The 21,129-nt window shown below is 34.5% G+C and overlaps 1 pseudogene; it reads left to right on the forward strand.

Annotated features, from left to right (window-relative positions):
- Positions 1 to 8,612: 8,612 nt before the first annotated feature.
- Positions 8,613 to 8,736, forward strand: LOC150108924 (U2 spliceosomal RNA; annotated as a pseudogene).
- The last annotated feature ends 12,393 nt before the right edge of the window (positions 8,737 to 21,129 follow it).

The raw sequence follows: 21,129 nt of genomic DNA on the forward strand, positions 1-21,129 counted from the left end.
AGTATCTCTAAATTCTTATGGCAACCTGATAATAAATTAACATACATTGTGATAGAGAGAAAATTCTCATTAAGAACGTAATGCGAAAAATAAAATCACGATGTATTTTGGATCAGATCCATCTCGTCACAGGTGCAGTTGAACCAACAAAATGCCATAACCCTAAATATCAGAAGTTAAGGATGAAAATCACTGCGATAAAATCATCACCATCCATCTTTGACTTTTACCCAACATTGGTAATCGGAGAAATTCTGCTTGCAAAGTGTTTCAAATAACCGCAAGGGATAAGATGTCCTCTATGCGATCTAAATCTGCCTCAAATCCTCCACTGTAGTCAAGACGGAACTCGATATAAGTCAAGTAAGGTGAATTCTTCGATTTAATAATTCTTCTCTTTCCATCAATGTGGAAGTCGAATGAGATTTTCTGTTATAACCTCACAAATCTTAATGGGCATAGTTTAAGTACAAGTAACTTCTCACTCACGGAGAAACAGTTTAATATAACCTAAATACTACTATATGCAGTAAATACTCGCATATGCTGCAGTGTTACGATCCCAAACGCATTACTTTCTGAACTGTTTTTAGATTTGCAAACATGTTCCAGACCACTGAAACATTGTTATTCAAAGTCGTTATGCAAAACATGACCAGTGCAAAGTACATTAGTGTTGTCATACGTTTTCTTTCCATATTATATTCATATTGGCCACATGGGAAGAAGAACGTCTTACATTCGATTCTAGTTAATAAATGGAAGATTTTCATTCAGTTTGCAAGTTGGTTGCTTTCAACACATAAGTAGTTTTTTTTTTTTTTTTTTTTTGTCTCGGAAGAAACTCCTCCATATATATATATATATATATATATATATATATATATATATATATATATATATTATATGTATATTATATGTATTTTTTTTTCTCGTAATGAACTTGCTATTACTGATTACAATGGACCGATACAGGCTGCTTATCGATTTCCAAAAAGATAAGAGATCTGAATTTATGTTTTTTTTTTTAATAATAATAAATAAAAGCTATCCTATACGTTAGAGAAAAATAGATAGTAAATCAAAAGTGACAATTAAATAAATTATCTAAATAATTTAATTATCTAATGGAGAAAAGCAACATGTATACACTTATTTTTCCAACATGTCCCGTTAATTTTCTTAGATTTTAAATGTCTGCGAAAAGTGTTTTTCGGTTGTTTCTGGAATGTGCTGCGGCCGGTTTGATTTCACCATAGTCTGAAAATTGCACTATTAGAGACGAAAAATAAAAAGATGATCACGCGAAGGTAGGTTGGGCGAGAAAGAAACCAAGAAGCATTCCTGAAATAGTTTCAATGGTTTCACCTGATGCAACCATTATTTCAATGGTTTGAGGTAGAGCATTGTAAAGCACATGATGAAGAACACTTTTCACATCGTCTTTTTCGGTTTCTCTTTTAAACACGTTTCCACCCATGAAAGTAATTTCGCTATTCTGTATTATGCTCAACAATCTTAACAAATCGCAACAAGCAGAAAACGTTAATGACTACACGGTATTAGCGCAATCGTTTAGTAATTTTTCAGTTAAATTGTTACAGGGGAAAAACAAAACTTCGTTTCTGTGCTAAAAGGAATCGATATGTGGATTATTATTATATGCGAAACCTTGAAATAACCGTCAATTTTTGCGAATATTCTCAAAAATGTGCAAATTTGTTAACAGACTCGGTTGTGAAAATTAAATTCAAAAGGTTTTCAAGGACGAAAAAAATAATGGTTCGTTTAGGAGAAATCTGTATTTACTTTATTAATGATATAAAATTTCTCATACAGAATTCTGAAGGCATATAAATAAATAACAAATTGGACACTTAATGATTTTAAATAACAAATTGGACACTTAATGATTTTAAATAACAAATAAAAAGGTACTAGAGCTAAAATGTAGTGAAATATCAACGTGTTCTTTAAATTGAACAATTATGATGTTTGTCGCCATGGAAACGGGCTTCACATCCATCTTAAAACTATCTTACTGTAAAGAAATAAGCAGCTTCTGGCAATGCTGTAATATATAACTCCCTGAGAGGTATAGTTGTTGAATGACGTAGTTCATAAATGCGTATTTGATACACTAAACTACTAGCACGAAAAATAAACTCAGTTAATTAAGTCTAGAATCGTAATAAACAAATGCTAATTAACCATGATCTGCATTTAATGACTTGTTTATCCATCCATCATTTTACGCATCCATAAGCAAACTGATGACGCTATTATGGCTAGGGAAGAAGCCGTACATTGATTTAATTGTGCTCACCGCCATTATCTCGTTGATTAGATAACGACGGCAAACAAATTTTGCCATAACTGCTGGCAGCAAGAGGCAACCCTCTCATTATGCAATGAAAGCAACACAGTGGCTGCATTGCGATACGGTTTTGTTCATTACGCCATGAAATTTTGCAAATTTATGTTTTGAACTTTGTCTATACTAACAACTCGTTAGATGGTATTTTGCAACAGTAACATCTGTTATTCGAGAGCTTTTTTTTTGTTTTCTTCCCACTTGCCTGATGACTCGTATGAGAGAAACTTAAATGTAAAAAAATATGCCTTCCCGTTTTTTTTTTTTTTTTTTTTTGAAATTAAGAACGTCACACGTGACTCTTTTATAACGCTAGCGTTGGTAATGTTTTCATATTTCGTATGAAAACATTACCAACGCTATTTTTAAGTGCTTCATATAGAATAGTGCAAAAATATGTAGTGTTAATATAAATGTATTGTTTAGAGAACGTGGATTTTTATTGGAAAGGGACTTTGGGAACACCAAAATATGTTAAAATATAAGGAACTTCAGATAATTAGTTCATTTCGACGTATAAATCTGTGCTGGATTTAAAAACATGCACAAAAATTTATCGAAGAAGAAGAAGAAGAATTAAAATGATGACTAAATTATAATGATACAATCAGGATTCTGTAATGGGAGATCAGGTGCTAATGCTATCTTTGATATAAAAATAATAAAAGAAAAATTACAGCATAAAGTAATCCCATATCAGTGACTTAAAAAAAGGCCTAGAATCAAATTGCAAAATATTTTTGAAAGTAATAGTATCAAGAAATATACCATTGCCAATAATTGAAGTTATTAAAGATACATAACGTTTGGAACCAAAAAATATTACAAATACAAATATTAAAAAAAAAAAAAAAAAAGACGATTCTTTATTTTTGTCCTTATTTAACGTAATTATGGATGAAATAACAGATTTTACGAAACGGAAATTGAATGGAATAAAATCAAAATATGAGAATTTAAACGTGATGGAATATGCAGACGTTATTACTTGCAGGAAGATCTCCAAAGGCAAAAAAAAAGGCAAAGAGATATGCAGTGATTCAGTTAATATTAAATGCTTGTCTTTTCTGTGATTTGAAATCATATAGTAGAAGTAAATCAACAATGAAAACCGATGAAATGGCAGGATGCTTAAGTTCAACAATTCATAGTAAAGGTTTATGAAAAACGTCAATAACATCAAGTAAATCAATAGATAAAGAGATCAAAATAGAATGAACATATTAACAGAATAGACTCCCTCCGAAAAAAAAAAAAAAAAAGAATTAGTAAGAAACTGAAACATAACATGCCTCCTACTGCATATATCTAAACAGAATATTTAGTAACATTTGTCCAAACTTTTCAATTTTGATTCCAGGTTTTGGGATCTATAAACTCTGCTTAATTTCGAGCCGAGTTTATACTTCGGGAAACCCTCGGTTGTTTCATCAAGCAGAACGGCACAGCCCTTAGCTGCTTCGGTCTTAATAGCAAACAGTGAATGCTCACGACGTATATTTCCTTATCAAATGAAGCAGTTGAAGTAAGAAGAGCAATTGGATCAGCGGCATAGTAGCAGACAGAGGTGTTTTTCATATGCGGTAATCTGAATGTCACGTGTTATTTTTCAGCATGTAATCTCGCTCACGCTTTCATTGTCTGGGAGGAGATTGACCCGAACTTTATTGGCCACCTGCTAAGGCTCCGAGTTTTGAGAAAAAAAAAAAGAGGGATTCATTTTTATCAATTGATGTTAGAAAGAAACATTTCTTGACTGTCGTATTGGAATACGACCAAACATCGATGACAAGCGGACAACGGTTTAATCCACACGAGGTGTTTCATTAATATTTAGCAGCCAATAGGTGACGACATTGATCACGTGCTGATTATAATCAGCTGTCCAACGTTCGCCATCTTTATTAAATGACACGGAGTTAAGAGCGTCTTTGTTACCGGTGATCTCCAAGATGGATTTTAATATATTAGGGATTTTCAGTAAGCTATGGTGGATTAGTACCTAGATGTTCTTTCCGTGATTTGATGGAAAAGAACTGCTTTCCAACCCTTCGCGACACGTCTGTAAATTAAGAAAAAATCGTTTCAGCCAAACGAAGGACAGCACATTGCATCACACAAGTTTTGTCAGTCAATATTTTTCTCTATTTTGCAATTTTTTTATGCGAGTCCAACTCATGAAATTCTTTAACAAAATCTTCTGTAACATGTATAGGCAAATAAGTAAGCAAATATATATATATATATATATATTTTTTTTTTTTTGTGGGAAGAATCTCAAAGGCCGTATGAGCTTCAAACATTTAAGGCATGTAGTATTTATTGCACTTTTAATTTTTTTCCCCCACTCTCTTCTAATTTCTTGCGCATCAGACAGTGCTTTTTTATTCCATAAATAACTTTGAATAATTCAACATCAATGTAATGTTAAGCATCGAGCTATTTTGAATTACCGTGAATGCCATGTCACCCCTCTCTCTATCTCGCTATATATAAAGTTTCTTTGTTGACTGACAGATATGATGCAAGGTTTCCATGGAAACCATAGGGTTCAGATGAGTGGTAAAAGATTTGAGCTATTACTTCTTAATATTTTGCGTTCCAGCGCAACATATTCCTTTTTTTTTTCTTTTTTATAATTGGAATGAAAGGAATGAAATATTTTTAGTGTTACATGAAAGCTAGTTAATATTTAATCACATTCAAACCAAGTTAATTTTAATGCAGTCAAAAATGACTCATTTAATTTATCTATTTACAAAACAATGCTGTTACGTGACAAATGTTACTTTTATTATTCTTAAGAACCATTTCACTTGTGTATGTAATTTATTTTCGGTTGACTTGACTTTTAAGTGTTTTTTTTTCTCGTTAATATCGTAATGTAGAGTTAAGAGTTCGAGTGACATATTTCTCCCTCTGCTTTGCTCGCAATCCAAGCACGTAGATTGTCTTGAAGTGCATAAAGAGTTACTTTCTGTGTTAAAGATTTAATAAAATAGATTAACATTTGTATAGAAAAGCGAAGGTTAATTTTCAGTAGTACTTAATTAAATAACTACATGTTTTTAAAATAAATTTAACACTTTATATGCGCAGTTACACGACAATATTCAAGGATAAAATGCGCTAAAAATAAAACCATGTTTCATTCTAACAATTTATAATAACATTTATATATATAAATTATTTATAAAAAATAATTTTTAATAATTTAAAGTACAGTATATATATAAGTGATGTTTGAACAATTGTCTGCTAATATTATTTTCAAACAATTTACGTTAATAACTAATGCAGTAATACTTACATTAGCTAGAGGGGCAGTTAAGTTATATTCTTATAATAATCATTTAAATCCACATTGCATAAAATATAATATTATTTTACATCTTTATGCTACCGAGAAAAGTAAATGCGAAAACTTATAATGACTATAGAATGATCAGCCTAATGAGTCACGTTCTCAAAATGTTTCTGAAAATAATTCAAAAAAGTATATACAGAAAATGTGAAGACACCATCAGTGATACCCAATTCGGCTTTAGAAACGGCTTGGGAACAAGAGAGGCCCTTTTCTGTTCTCAGATCTTATTTCAAAAATGTATTGACCAAAACAATGTAATATTCATTTGCTTCATCGACTTCGAGAAAGCATTTGACATAGTCCAACATGCTAAAATGATTGTACTATTAAAAAGAATTGGATTAGATGGTAAAGACATCAGGATCATTGAAAACTTATATTGGAACCAAAACGCATCTGTTCAAGTTGATGACATTATTACAGACTCCATTAACATCCAACGAGGAGTAAGGCAAGGATGTGTGCTGTCACCTCTTCTTTTTAACATCTACTCAGAAGCCATATTTCAAAAAGTCTTGGAAGGAAGAAAGGAAGGGATTAGTGTAAATGGTGAAATCATCAGTAACATCCGATATGCCGATGATACAGCTCTTCTGGCTGACAATATTCAGGATCTTCAAAATCTTTTGGAGCTAATAAATGCAGAGAGTGAAAAAATGGGATTAAAAATAAATAAATGGGAATAAAAAAAATAAAATAAACCAAAACTAAATTCATGGTCATAAGTAAGAAACCAATTCTTAATTTAGCACTTTCTTTAAATAGGAAACAAATAGAAAGAGTGACAAAGTTTAAATATCTCGGATGCTGGTTAAATGAAGATTGCAATCCAGAAATGGAAATAAAAGTTAGAATTGAAATGGCAAGAAAAAATTTTCTCTTGATGAAATCAACACTGTGTAACCGCAGTTTAAACTTAGAGTTTAGAGTACGCATGGTTAAATGCTATGTGTGGTCTGTACTGCTGTAAGGTGCAGAAACTTGGACCTTGAAGACAACATCAATAAAAAGACTTGAAGCCTTTGAAATGTGGTTATACAGACGAATGTTAAAAATCCCATGGACAGCAAAAACGTCCAATCAGGAAGTACTGAAACAAATGGGGAAATCACGTGAACTTTTAGATACCATAAAAAGAAGGAAAACTGCACATCTTGGTCACCTACTTCGTAATGAAAAATATAAGATACTTCAATTGATTATAAAAGGGAAGATAAATGGAAGAAGAGGACAAGGAAGACGAAGAAAATCTTGGCTGACAGATATCAGACAGTGGACTGGTATGAACTCTGAGAGACTGCTCAGAATAGCTGAGAATCGCTCAAAATTTGCCAAGGTGGTCGTCGACCTCCGATAGGAGATGGCACTCAAAGAAGAAGATTTTACATCTTAATTATTATAACTAAAAATTGCACGCACTTGTTTGGCAGAATACTTCAGTGTACCCAGTCTAATAACTGGCTTCTCATACTCAGCTGCAAGCGACCAATGGGTTTAGGGCATTGCATAGCGTTTTAATACAACACAGCATTTTGCGACCGTGCAATTCGAGTACACTGTAAATCGAAGATTAGGTGTACTACATTTGTTATTCTTCGAATGACATTCATTCGCACAACGTAATATAACATCGTATAATTAGTAACTTGACTAAGATTCAACCTGCTAGGGAATCCACAACTGATGAACCACATTTTGCTGTCTTTATGTTAGTACCTCGATGGGCTAAGGTAACCTTTGAGACCAAACACAGATTTTAAAGCCACTTTAGCTTCCATTAAGCAGGCTTTGGTAGTCTCACACAGGACGATTATATATCCGTCTGGAAGCTATCGTTTGTTGATTAAGAGAGTGGGGATTATACACTACCAGTTAGCCGTTCAGCCAGGCTGACTACTCATAGGAGGCGAGTTTATCTCTACGTTTGTTGCCGAAGAACATTTCTTATTAGTTGTGTCAGATCAAGAGATTTGAAGTGGGTTCACCATGTACACATTTAGGAATATCGTTGACATAACGAATTCAATTTACTATGTAGAATACTTAATACACTAATCGTGTGCATCCTTACTGGATTCGAATACAGGTTGCCACCCAAAAGGCATCGTCGAAACTCCTTGATGTACAGAGTTTCCTTGGATTCAGTTAAGTGCGAATTAACAGATAATTCATACCACGCTTATATTTTAAGATATTTAATTTTAAAATAATGATTATGCCCTGAATCATCTATAAATTAATTTAGAATCGCTCACGCAAAAGAAACTCCTTCAGTAGTTAGTGGTTTGAGATTATCCCCAAAGCGGCATGTCTCATAGTGAATTAAAACAAAACGATTTTGTTATATATAAGTAATTATGTTTAAGAGACCTAGGTATAGTTATTACATTCTATAATATTAATTCTTACGAGAAACGGTTCTCAGAATCCTCCTATTAGGGCACTATACTCACCGAAGAAAGAAAGAGAAACAAAATTGTGATTTCGAACGTCTGGGTGTCGCAATTCCTTCAAAGAACTTTTAAAAGTATCCCCAGGGATAGATACGCGTACCTAACTTCGAGAAACTCTCCTCTAAAATAAACATGAGAAATACCCATTTACAGTAATCCCCAAATTGGTGCGTTTTTAATTATTGCGGCATTTTTTTTCGATACCCAAATTCGATTAGTGCGCCTCTAAAATTCGATTAGTGCGCCTATATACATCTTAAAAATAAATGTTACAGATTTTAAAAATTTTCGATCTATACATTTTCATGGCTCACTATTTTAAAAAAATCACTCACCAGAATGAAATAATTGAGTTACCGATTTAAAACATTTCACAAAGTTATTTTTAATGGCATACTACACTACTTCCATGTACACTATCTCTTCTCGGCCTTTTGGCTAAGATCAAAGTGTAGTATCACACTATGTATATTATGTTCCAAATTTTTACCGCGAAAATTTATGTCGTCTGCTATAGTACGCCCGCAGATTCGAGACCCTTCGACAATTCTGCGCATGTCACAAAAAGGAGAATCCATTCCGACAATAGGATACTCAATCCGTCTTCTGGGATGAGTTGTTTGTTATTAAAAGTTGGAAAATTAATTTCTCTTTTATGATCATTGTAGTTTTTAAAGTGGTAACTATTTTGCTTGTATAACAGTTGGAAAATTTTATCTATAAAGCACGTGATTTCGCGTGTTGGCGACCAATTCGTACGTCCTTCATTTCTTTCTCCCCTTCAGTGATAACTCCAAGAGTTAATTAAATCTCATTTGAAGAATTGAGTGATTCCGACCTGCTAAATTTAGATTCACAGCGGGAAGATCCCGAAGAATATGAAGAAAATTGAACCACTGATAGTCAGCCAAAACAGATTTCACAGAAACAATTTGAAAATATTTTTCGTACAATCGAAGTTTTTAAGCAGCAATGCTTCGAGGCTGACCCTGATGAAGAGAGAAGCAGTAAAATTTGCAGAAGAGTAGAAGAGGCAATAGGACCATACCGTCGGTTGTATGAAAAAAAGAAACAAAATGCCCTCCAAACTACGTTAGCTCAGTTCTTTGTTAAGAAGTAGAATAATAAAATTTATATTCTGAATATGTTTTATTGTCTTTCAGCTTCATGGTTTTCCTTTAACTAGGCCCTGAGACATACCCTTATTATTTTATAAAAAAATTAAGGGTCAAAAAAGAAATCTGAGGAACGAATTATACATTTTCCCATAGGTGGGTTTTCGATTAATGCGCCTGTTTTAAAGAACGAATTAGACTCATTAATCGAGGGATTGCTATACTTAAATCTAGTTTGCCTTTTAGCAGCTCGGTGTGTTATCCAGACATGAGCAATCACGTCCCAATAGTACACAAACACATCCAATGAGTTTTCGCCATCAACTGTTTGATAAGATGGGGGCCGTTTCATTAAATATGTCACACATCACTTACTGAACTCGATGAGTGTGTGTGTGTGTGTGTGTGTGTGTGTGTGTGCGTGTGCGTGCGTGCGTGCGTGCCAGTCTACGACATCTATCACGTAGTGAGAACGACTCCCTTGATAGTTGACATACCTCATCTTATCTGGAATGTTTTCTACCACCCTACTCTCGCTGCTTGTAATTCTGGCAGTGATGTGGGAACCGCGGTGAGCACACAAGATTTTCACATAACATCTACACCCAGTGAATTTAGGGAAGAAAGAGAATGTAGTAATTAGGAATTATGTGAACAAGATTGATTGGATTAAGGAAGGTATTCTAGAAATGATATTGATGCAAAAATAATGTAATAGAACTGCAAAAAGAAGGCTGATTAGATCAACACATAACGAATTGTTTGTCTGGACCAATGTGCTCAGTTGTTGTTCCTCTGTGCCAAAATAAACTGCTGTTCCTTCATAGTGTGACACGTTTTGCACATATCAAGTTTAATACTGCATTGTCTTAAGGTTCGATCAGAGTGATCATATAAGTTAAAATGGAGAATAAAGAGGAACATGCAATAACAAAGCCATTGTGCATTGATGTGCACATGGATAGATTTGAGATATTTACTAAAATTCTCCAATATAAATAAAAAAAGATTTAAACTACAGTTACCTGCGCACAACGCGTTCCTTTTCCATAATTCCCTTGTTTCTTTCCTTTCCTTCTTCCTCTCCCCCCCATACTCTATTAGAAGGATCTATATGATATCAGATAAATCCTTCCAATACACCATAAGCATATCAAGGAATGCTTCTTGTGTAAATAATCTTTCGACGGTTTATGTACACAACAGCAAGCACGATATAGCTCTACTGGCTTGACAGCTGAGCTTTTATACTTAATCTGCCATCGAATTTATTATTTTAGGATTTGCTTTGGCCCTTCTACCCTGCAGTTAAGCGTTTCGTGGAGGCAGTGGAACAGTGGTATTAGTTTATAACAGCGTGCATTTTATTGGAATGCAGTTCGCGTGGTTAGTCTATTGGCTGTGCGCTTCGCAACCATATGACTGGGGAAGGAGTGTTCCAGGTTCGATTCCCGTCGAAGACGTGAGGAACTTGAGGATCTTCCTCAGCCATAGTCAATTTAGCGCGCTCTTGGGCGAGAGCAGTAGGGTTTTTTCTGCCAGTTTATCTGGCGTTTTTCATCCTGCAAACCGGCCCCCTGAACACACACGGATCTATAGCCATAAAAACTTAAACCCCCCCATGAGGGGGCTCAACTCGCCCCATAGGGACGGGGGAGAAAAAGGGAGGAAACTCCATACGAATAAATAAGATAAAATTAGAATGCAAAGTTGTAATAAACTTCTGCACAGAGAAAATATAATAATTACCGTAGAACTATCTTTTCTCACTTATGATTAGGCACTACGTTTCTTTGCGGAAGACTACAACTTCTAGAAAATTTTCTAGATCCCAGTCACTTTCGCTATATACAACCGAAGTACTGTATTTATTTCATAGGTTTTTTTTTTTTTTAAAAAAAGTAGAAAAGAAAAGAAAAAGAAAACTAAACTATTTTATTTTTTTTAAATTCAGATGAAAATTAGCATTTAACGTAAGATAACATCATGTTTGAAAATTTCGCAAGAAGAGAAACGACAAGTGTACTTTCATTAGTGGTGATTCCAGAAAATTACAATAAAAAGTACTTTTTTATTTTTATATTTCATTAATTCTGCTTCCGGCTTCCCCACATAGCTATAAGGCTTCCGTTATAAAGATCTTAGTGTTATTCCTTTGGACAGGAAACATAAAGCCAATGGATATAAAAAGATGAACGACGTCACTCGTAAGCCACGCGACACTAATTGGCGATCATCCATTGCCAAACGCATTTGAGAAATTATTTTTTGTACGTCTCTATCATAAGATTTTTTGATAGAGGTAAAACAACTTAATACCAAATGTTAGACGTTGCAAAGTATTTTTATAGTAAAGTCCTAATATATAATAATCATGTATATAAACATTTTTGTTGTACATATTTTATACAAAAATCAAAAACAACAACAAAAAAAAACCCTATCTAGAAAATATTTAGACCGAGACGGAAATGACGTCACCTACATTTTACATTGTGGCTAAAGTAATTTATTTTATATCTAAAATATGACGTAATTTTTATTTAATTATATACCGCAACGTCTTAAATATTTCAGAAAATTAAACCATATTGTTAAATTTTTCATGATCATAAAGGTTGATCGATTGGTGGAGCCTCTGCTACTAATAGCTCACGCAAAAAGTTAAGCAAGTTTGAGCGCGGTTAGTAGTTGGAAGGGTTTAATCGTTCGATGCTGTTGGCACACTGTCCCTCGATGAGTCTTTGGACTCCCTGGACGTGTAAAATAATAAATAATAATAATAATAATATTTACACTTATATTACGACAAATAACTTCTAAAATAGCCACAACTATTAGTGTGCTGTGCGCCCTCTGAAGGATTTAAGTGATAAAAAAAAATAATAAGAAGTAGACGATTGATTTGTATTGAGAAATACGAAAAGCTGTAAACTTCTACTGGCAACTTCGCGTAAATGGGATCTACAAATGCTTTCACTGTCATAGACAATGCAATTCTTGGACTTCTAATTTCCGTATTTATGTTAGCCGTCGAATAATGCTGGAAGCAGTCACGACTTAAAAGAAGACGCACATCATCATTCGAACTGCACAATTGCAGACGAGGAAATCGTGTCAGGAGGCTAAAGCTTGTTCGAATGACTACGCATTTCCAGATCTCCTGGGAAATTATTTCAACAAATCGTACATGAAGATGCAACTTAGGCACAACATTATCACTTAGATGAATACGCAGAGAATGTACGCCTTCTCAATGTATGTTCTTAGGAAAAGATTCAGTGCTTTTAAAATAAAATATGATCGGAATAAAGTTTGTTACTTTATTGAAAGGCTCGCTGGAATTTTTAAGATATGCAAACGGTACAACTCCAGCTGATGAATTCTGTTTAAATAGAAGTTAGTATTTAATTTTTGGAAGTATTTATTGCAGTGGCTTTGTTCGTTATGGTAAATCGGAAAGATGACATTTCATCTCTTATTGCAAACTGCCAACTGATTTTAACACATTTTCGTTGAAGTTTTATTTGTTTTAATAGTAAGTTATTTTTGTAAAACATTGGCTATTGAAACGTAGGAATTAATTTATTTTTAATTGCACTTTAGTATGGAATGAGTCCTAGAAAAGGGAAAAAAAATTGAACATTCATTGATTTTGCATGCGTTTCTCTCGACTGATAGTACCCGTCAAGTATACTAAGTCATTCTCAAGACGCATGCATAGACGAAAGCGACATGAGGATATAATACTGTCCTCCGTCACGTACCTAACCCAAATTGGCAATAATGTGAACAAATGTCGATTCTTCTGAGTTGTAGGGGTTGTAAACCAGTTTTTCTTTGGATAATAGAAAGGAAAGTTCTTGTAGTCAGTGACTTGAATGGAATCTTCCTCCCTCCCTCTGCGGATATGACGTCTTTAACGTTACTCGTAATCTATGCAAGCAACGATCATAAAGAAAAAGAAATTTTATCACGCCGTTTTCGCAAACTTTTGGAGATAGAGGTAGTTCAATCTCTATCTGTAGCCAATGCTATCACTAATTAAAAGTGGCAATCGATGAAGAGATGGCAAAAAATGCCGTCACCTCGTTGTCCCTATTCTTAACACTATATTTATTGTTTGAAATAGTGTGGGTTCTGTGGTCGATTTTCTTGCCTTTACGGGACGAAAGCCCGAGTTTCCGGGGGAGGGGGGACCCGCTTTTTCGTGCCAGAGCTCAACTAACTCGGGTCGAATAAAGGCTTTAAAAAAGTTCCTGTAGTCGGCGATTAGAATCGAACTTCAGTCTTTCTTTGAGTGCCTAGCGCTCTGGATGCAAATGCCGCTTCTGCTAACCTACAAATGTGTTAATTTTTGTACACAAGGAGGCATTTTAATTTTGGTAATAAGTTGCTGCAAATATAATAATGATAATAATAATCATAAATCTAGTTGGACAGCTTCGTTTCACAAGTACTGCCTTTTTATTTGAAAAGTGTTAGGCCTAACTTGATCATTATCACTCATTGGGTTGATAGGAAGTTTTGCTTCAGATGACAAGAACATTCATTTCAGTCAACAAAAGTTAGTGCATGACCGTTCAAACAAATTAAGGCCATGTTATGTCATCCTATTAGTCTGTAATACTGACGAAGGATTTGTTAAGCCATACGAGAGGAGAGACACATGATTAGGCATCGTTCGTTTTCGTGGCCAAAGTTTCAGATACAAGATTCATTTCGTGTGCTTATGCTAATCATTTATTCCGTCGTATCCTCTTAAACTCATCGTTCACTTATTCCTTCACGTACTCATAGGCAATACACTGAAGAGAGACAGAAAATCCTGGCCGAAGCGAATTATTAGTGCATGAATAATGCTCACGGCTTAGCTGAATGTTTGATCGTTTCCTGATAATGAAATATTCATGGACAAACAAACGATGGTCTTCTCTCTCTTTCTCTCCCTCCTTCTCTTTTCTTCACTCGCTATTTCTATTTCTAGTGAAGCATCCCTGTAATAACAAATGCATTTGGCGCTTTCATACATGGAAGATACTCTGTAAAATTGGAAGTCAGAGTAGAGTGACCTGTGACTTCGAGAGTGATATGATAGTTGGGAATTATAAAAGTAATCTCTCTCTCTCTCTCTGCCAGTACTAACGCACAATGGTATTTAATATACCAAGAATGATCCGACAATTACATACAGCTAACAGCATTCTTTTGAGGCAGGAGTAAGCTGATGAATGCTTACGGAGTGACATAGATCATAATCCAGTAGGCAAATCACATTTAGACTCTGTGACTAATTGTGGCCTGTAAATTACATAAATCGTACAGTACAGTGGGCTGGCCACAAATGAGAATTTTGATCGATTGTGACCCCGTAAATGCAATTCACAGCAATAGTGGTCTGCATATTAGCATATCAGAACAACTAACAGAACCCTCAGAAATGGTATACGGCAGTATGCAAATTCATTGTAGTTCTACTCGCTCAAAAATAAGAAAATATGACACAAGTAGGCATGGGAAATACTCACGCTTGTAAAGTGAAAACAAAAGGTCGTCTGTCCAAGCAAATTCCAGTGTTAGTTCTATTTGTTGATGAAGGAGGCTCAACAAGTCCTGTTACGAAAGTAAATTGAAATACAATTTTAAAAATCTCAGATTTCATTTAGGCTAACTAACTTGAATTTCGATTCAATCCCACCTTCTGAAAAGCAGGTATCTAATTTTTGAAATCCATTTGAACACTTTTAACTGAGTCCATCAGTTTCTCTTCAATTAATCCATATTAATTGCAATTATTTTGTAAAGTCGCTTCTAGCCCTTTGGAAAAGGTCTGGATCCGAATCCCGTTTAGGACAAGAACCTCTTAAAATAATTTTTTCTACTAGGATTTGAATTAGTCTCATATGCCCCCAGAAAAGCACAGAGTGGATATAATACTGCCCTCGTATTAAATGGTAATAAATAACAAGTCTTCGTTCTTTCGCAATGATAAAAAAAAGTCCCTTAAGTAATCAAACCAAGTCCGCTGATTTGATTTAAAATAGCCTAACTATCGTGTCGATAGCTGACTGTTGAAAAAGATCTATCCCCATTCCCTTAATATAGTCAATCCAATTTTCATTATGACCTCCTTTACCAGTATTCAACATTTCTATTCAGATAGAAATCCCTTGAATTAATTTGGAGTTTAGTATTCAGGTGTGGTTCATTGCTTTCAATACTGAAAAATCTAATAAGAGAATTATTGTCAACAAGTGAATCTGAATTACTCCAAATTCCTTATAGGTATTGACAAACTACAACACACGTCGAACTAATCTATTGATTATGTAGAATTCATATACTGACACCAACGTAGAATTTCTCATCATATGACGGAGACTGAATTTGCTAATATATATATATATATATATATATATATATATGTGTGTGTGTGTGATGCTAATCAATCTGACTCATAGATATTTATTTTAAGATGATTTACTCTTTAGGGAAAAGCATTCCATAATGTTGAGTATGACCCTGATAACTGGTTATATGAAGTCATTGATAATAACGTAATCAAAAATTATTTCTCGCTGTAAGATTTCTAGTCTGTTGTTGAGGTACTGATGTTGACCTTTATAAAAATCTACGACAGAATCCCGTTTAGGACGCGAAGAAACATAAGGATTTTCTCCTAAGTATGAGGTAGCCAGACTCAGGTGCAGGTGGTAGTATTCCTCCGCAAACTTGACTTTTTCATTCCATAACACAGCAAACCGATCATACGAAGACCTGCAGCCTACTGACATAATACACTGGCCTCATAGTCTGCTTCAGCCATGCTTCTAAAGACCCGTACAACCCCGCTTTGAAAGCTGAAATTGCTTGAAAACCATATTCGAACTCTCTAATAGGGTATCAGGATTATCACAGAACCTTTAAATATTATAGGTATTTAAAGGTTCTGTGCGTTTACTGCCATCCTTATGAGAGGTATTGGATTTTCCCCACTGAGAACTAAAGATGAATTTTTCAAGCCATTTCAGACTTTAAATAAGCAGGATAATAATTTCGCACCGGATGATAGTAATCTTCTCTAACTCACTATATTGTGATACTTTTGATTTGACAGACAACCATGTCGCAGTTGGGATTCGAACTGGTTGGAGAGCGAAGACTCCTTCAGCAACTATGCCCCTTTTGCCTAGCCTCTGTCGAGATTTATATATTTGATGAATTTAAAATTAGTTCAGAATTTTATCGCATACGTACATTCAAAATGGAGTTACTCATTTATTTAAGATTATCTCAATTATATATTAGACACGTCCCACTAAAATGAGTCGTTAGTCAAATTACTACCTTGTTAAGAACGGTTTTATTACTCATGATGTGCGCTAGAAATGAACAAGTTTATCCCTCGAGGACATCCCTTTTGCTCACAAATAAAAGGGACCGTTTATAGAACAATCAGGCGAAGTTGGAGTTTCGTTCACTAATTAACAGTTGCGCTACCTTTCACTTGGTGATAACCACAGCCTAACACGGAAGTACACAAGTACACAAATATATTTTAATCATCGCTCAGCTATGAAAGTAACAACTTCATCAGTGCGTCTAATTAGACCTTAGTAATTTAATATTCCTTCAGTAATGATTGCCACACTAAACGGACGCTGCTTGCAAAGTATGTCATTCGTTATTATGTACAGTAAGTTAATTCATCTGCCTGCTATCTCATTTACCTAATTCTGTTCATATATACATAAGATAAGCAACCATGGAGTTAAAAAGGGTATGCTTAGGATCTTTAAGAAATGAGTAACATCTGAAACTAAGTTTGGAATCCATAACCTCCAATATCTAATCAGTGGTTTGGTGTAAGTGAAACGATCAATGGCCCAGTAATAGCAAATCAATCCGTCTCATATCCACGTGGTAGTTTGGATATTTTTCATCGTATAACAGGCTCTTCCAAAAGGAAGGTAAACGTGAACCTCGAAGCAATCAAAAAGTTAAACACGGAATAATTAAAAATGACCCTGGATTTTGGAAGTAAAAGCTATAGAAAGAAAATTTAGCGTAATGAGAAGGTTCTTCTTTCTGTACACACGCACACGGTCAGTTTCTGACATCATTCTGATATTCTAATTCGATATAGTAACAGAAATAGGTAGATTAACAAAACTCAAACATTCAAATATCCACAGATCTACCTGAAAATGTAACTAGATCACTGAGGCAAACATCAAAAGATTATCACTCTAAATCACTAAGGGAATAATGATTAACTTTGCCTGACTAAAGAATACACTTGGAAGATGATCTGGTTGAATATCAAACATCGCTTCTCCAAGAACATCAGAAGAATAAAGTTAAGAAAATTTTCAAAGCGAAACAGAATGACCTACTTTCTCAATGCCGAGTATTGCAGGTCATGTAAATTGTCAGAGGAAAGACTAAGAAAATGCCCAATAATAAACGGATTCCGGAGCATAAAAGTAATGTACATAAGTGAAAGGTCAAGGATCGAAAAGTTTTAATGGAACCTCGCTAGAGAATAGAAATAGTAGCGAGATAGGATTCAATAAAGTTCTCGGGTGCACATTTTGAAAAAGGAAGTAACTTATTGTTCTCTTTATATATAAGAACTCTAAAGAGGAGAGACGGAGAGAGAGAGAGAGAGAGAGAGAGAGAGAGCAAGGTTAAAATCTTATTAAGGAATCCTCAAAGAGTGAAGTTAGGTCACTCACTGAATTAATTACCATACGAAGGCTGCTTCTAATTTCTGTCTCTCCTCCCAGTTACATCTACCATCTATAGTTTTTCTCTTTTATTTGATTTAAGAAATAATAAAAATTCTTCTATCATAAAAGTATGAGATCACTTGTACTATTGCATTACTCTTGTTTACGAATATGCAGACCCAGAATATGTTGCTTTTTTGTACTTGTATAGTACTGTCTGCACTCTGATTCAGTTGAAAATCTCAAACTTGGTCGGCAAAAGATGTAATTCAATTTTCAGTTAAGAATAAAAACGCGTTCATTTTCTTCTTTATCTTGAATGCATAAATATCGGTTTTAATTTCTATGCAAATCCCGTCGAGGACCTTATCGATCTCATAATTGTTCTTCTGTTTTTATAGCGCAGTTAATTGAGCCTTAACTGCAGTACAATATTGAGTAGAATCGAAGTCCGTGAGTGAAATCGGTGCATTATCGCGGAATATTAAAATGATCTCAAGGATGCACAAAACATACTCCGAGAAATGAAACTGTGCTTTATACCTTCAGATGATAGCCGCTGCACAGTTCGTTCAAGCAAAATATTCCCTGGGTTAATCAATTAATGGAATTAAATTAGTGTTATAAAAGTACTATTGGAGTTGGGTGTGAGGATTTAAGTCTAAGTAATCATAATATGCACAAATCAATCGTGATATATGGAATACTATCACGGATTAGCTCCGTCTGTCCTCCCAAGTTATTTAGCTCAAAATAATGCATTCTTTACGCCTTTTCACATACAATTACCTCTTCAGATCTCTCTCCATAAAAGGACAAATGTCGCATTATCCTCTCAATTTTTCTATGGACGAAGTTTTATTAGAGTTAAACAAAGCGTGGGAGGAGAGATGTATGAATGTGAATTAAGAGCGAACTAACTTTAAACGGAGTGAAAATCTTGACTTTTCAATCTAGGGTTTACGATTTTACAGGAATTGTATGTAATATTATGAGTGTATCTTGCTTTGATATTGGTTTCTCTATTTTAGAATGATATAAAAATCCGGAGTTTTGTGGTAAAATAAAATAGTACTCTAAAAAGTATACGGTTTAAGTTATTTGATAGACTACCAATCTCAAGAACATCTGTTGCTTCTTCATACCTACCGTTCAGTTTTTATAAAATGGATTATTGCAATAGATTCTGAATATTCGTCAGAAACAGAATAACGGATCCTGACTTGTGCAAAATGCACCAGATATAAAAGTGCAGAATAGACACATGTCTATGAAACAGCATCGTATTGGGCGTGTACATCACATCCAAGGCAGCGGTTAATCTCGGTTTGACAGAAGTTCGGCAGACTACAACATTGGGGCACCAGAAGAAGAAGAATATGATCCAGATTATGATGACTTGCAGCCTTCCACTGTTTTGCCAAGCATCGTTGATTCATGACTTCTTGCTGTTGACATACGAATGTGAACAACACTCATGCTTTGTGGTGAATAAGCGTGTATCCACATAAAATAACCAGAATGCATGTGCCCTTCTCTCCATTCTTATTGGCCAGTATCAATATGTCCCATTTAGGGAGAATACCCGAAGATATGCTTTTATTACCGTGCAGTCATTTGATCAAATTTGTCCAGCATGGTATCTCCAACCAACAGACTGTGAGTCTGAATCATATATGATAAGGATGGATTTAGGTGAGAAATGGATTTCATTGCCTCGGGTGAGACTATCCTGAGTACTGCAGGCATGAAATGGCTCAGAAATTCTGTTTAGTCTCCAGAATAAGGTTACTCACATTATGCACCATTTCTCTTCCTGATGCCAGTGTACAATAAGCTTACAATCTTATTTTAGAAACTGCATTTTAATGTTGTTAGTAAAGCACAACTATTAAAATCAAAATTTTTCTATCTTAAAAGCTGATAGCTCTTTGACTACTCCATTTGGAGAATAAAAAAACTTCGGATTTAAATTTTAACAATTATCGGATAAGAAGTCTTCTGGCAACGTTTCTAGCTCAATAATGCTAGAAGAAACACAAGACCATTGGTTCAATACTAGTCATACGAGATTTCTCAAGTTAGTTGATCTTTGACTCATGTAAGTAATTTTTCCCTCCAAGGAACTTGAATTTCGGAGACTGCAAGTCAGAAAATCCATAGCATACTTTTTCAGAAAACCATGTGAGTTAGGATTTAAAATCAAGAGACAGCAGTAACTATCGGTGGTGGCTAAGTGTGAATACAGGCTGCCCTTGATTTCCATAATTTGTTAGGATTAAAGGAGCCCCACCTTCGAGAAATAAAAAGGCCTTAGAAGATTCATATTTAGAAATATTACTATTAATCCTATCATTAACACGTCAGAGGGGATACACTGTGAGAAGTTTCCTTTTTTAAAGTAGATATTGGTTACAACTTGCTAGGTAACAGAAATAAAAAAAATTATTTTGGATTTTATTGGTAAAATTACTTATAATAATAATAATAATAGTTTTTAAATTTATTTATAATTGACCCATTTAATGAAAAAGTTAGGCTAACAAAATTGTTTACCACTACTAATAGAACAAAAAAGTGTCATGGTCAATTGTAATAATGAATGTTTTCATCACACTGATAGGGCTCCCCCACCCCCCCCTTATCCGTGGGGATACGTTCCAAGACACTCCGTGGGTGATACTGAACCCTATACATACTATGTTTTTTCTATATATACATATATATCTATGATAAATTTATTAATTAGGCACAGTAAGAGATTAACAACAAGTAATAATAAAATAGAACAATTATAACAACATACTGTAATAAAGTTATCTGAATGTGAATGGAATCTTAGCAACCTCAGAATGTGTGTAGCTTTCCCCACCTTTGCTACGAGTTGCCCTGGCGTTCGACCTCAACTGATCAGCTGAATTGTCTATTACTAAAGAAAGAGCCAAGCAACTTCACTTTGGCAATGTGAAATTACATAGGCAAAGTGGATATTACATCGAACATTATTTCAAAGCTGAATATTTGTAGAAATTATGAAAGTATCGTAAATTGATCTGAGAGCTTACGAGAATACAATCATCGCCATCCC

Source organism: Typopeltis vanoorti, chromosome 2 (genome assembly GCF_054136105.1).
Source record: "Typopeltis vanoorti isolate ZY-2024b chromosome 2, IOZ_Tvanoo_1.0, whole genome shotgun sequence".
Taxonomy (NCBI): Eukaryota; Metazoa; Arthropoda; class Arachnida; order Uropygi; family Thelyphonidae; genus Typopeltis; species Typopeltis vanoorti.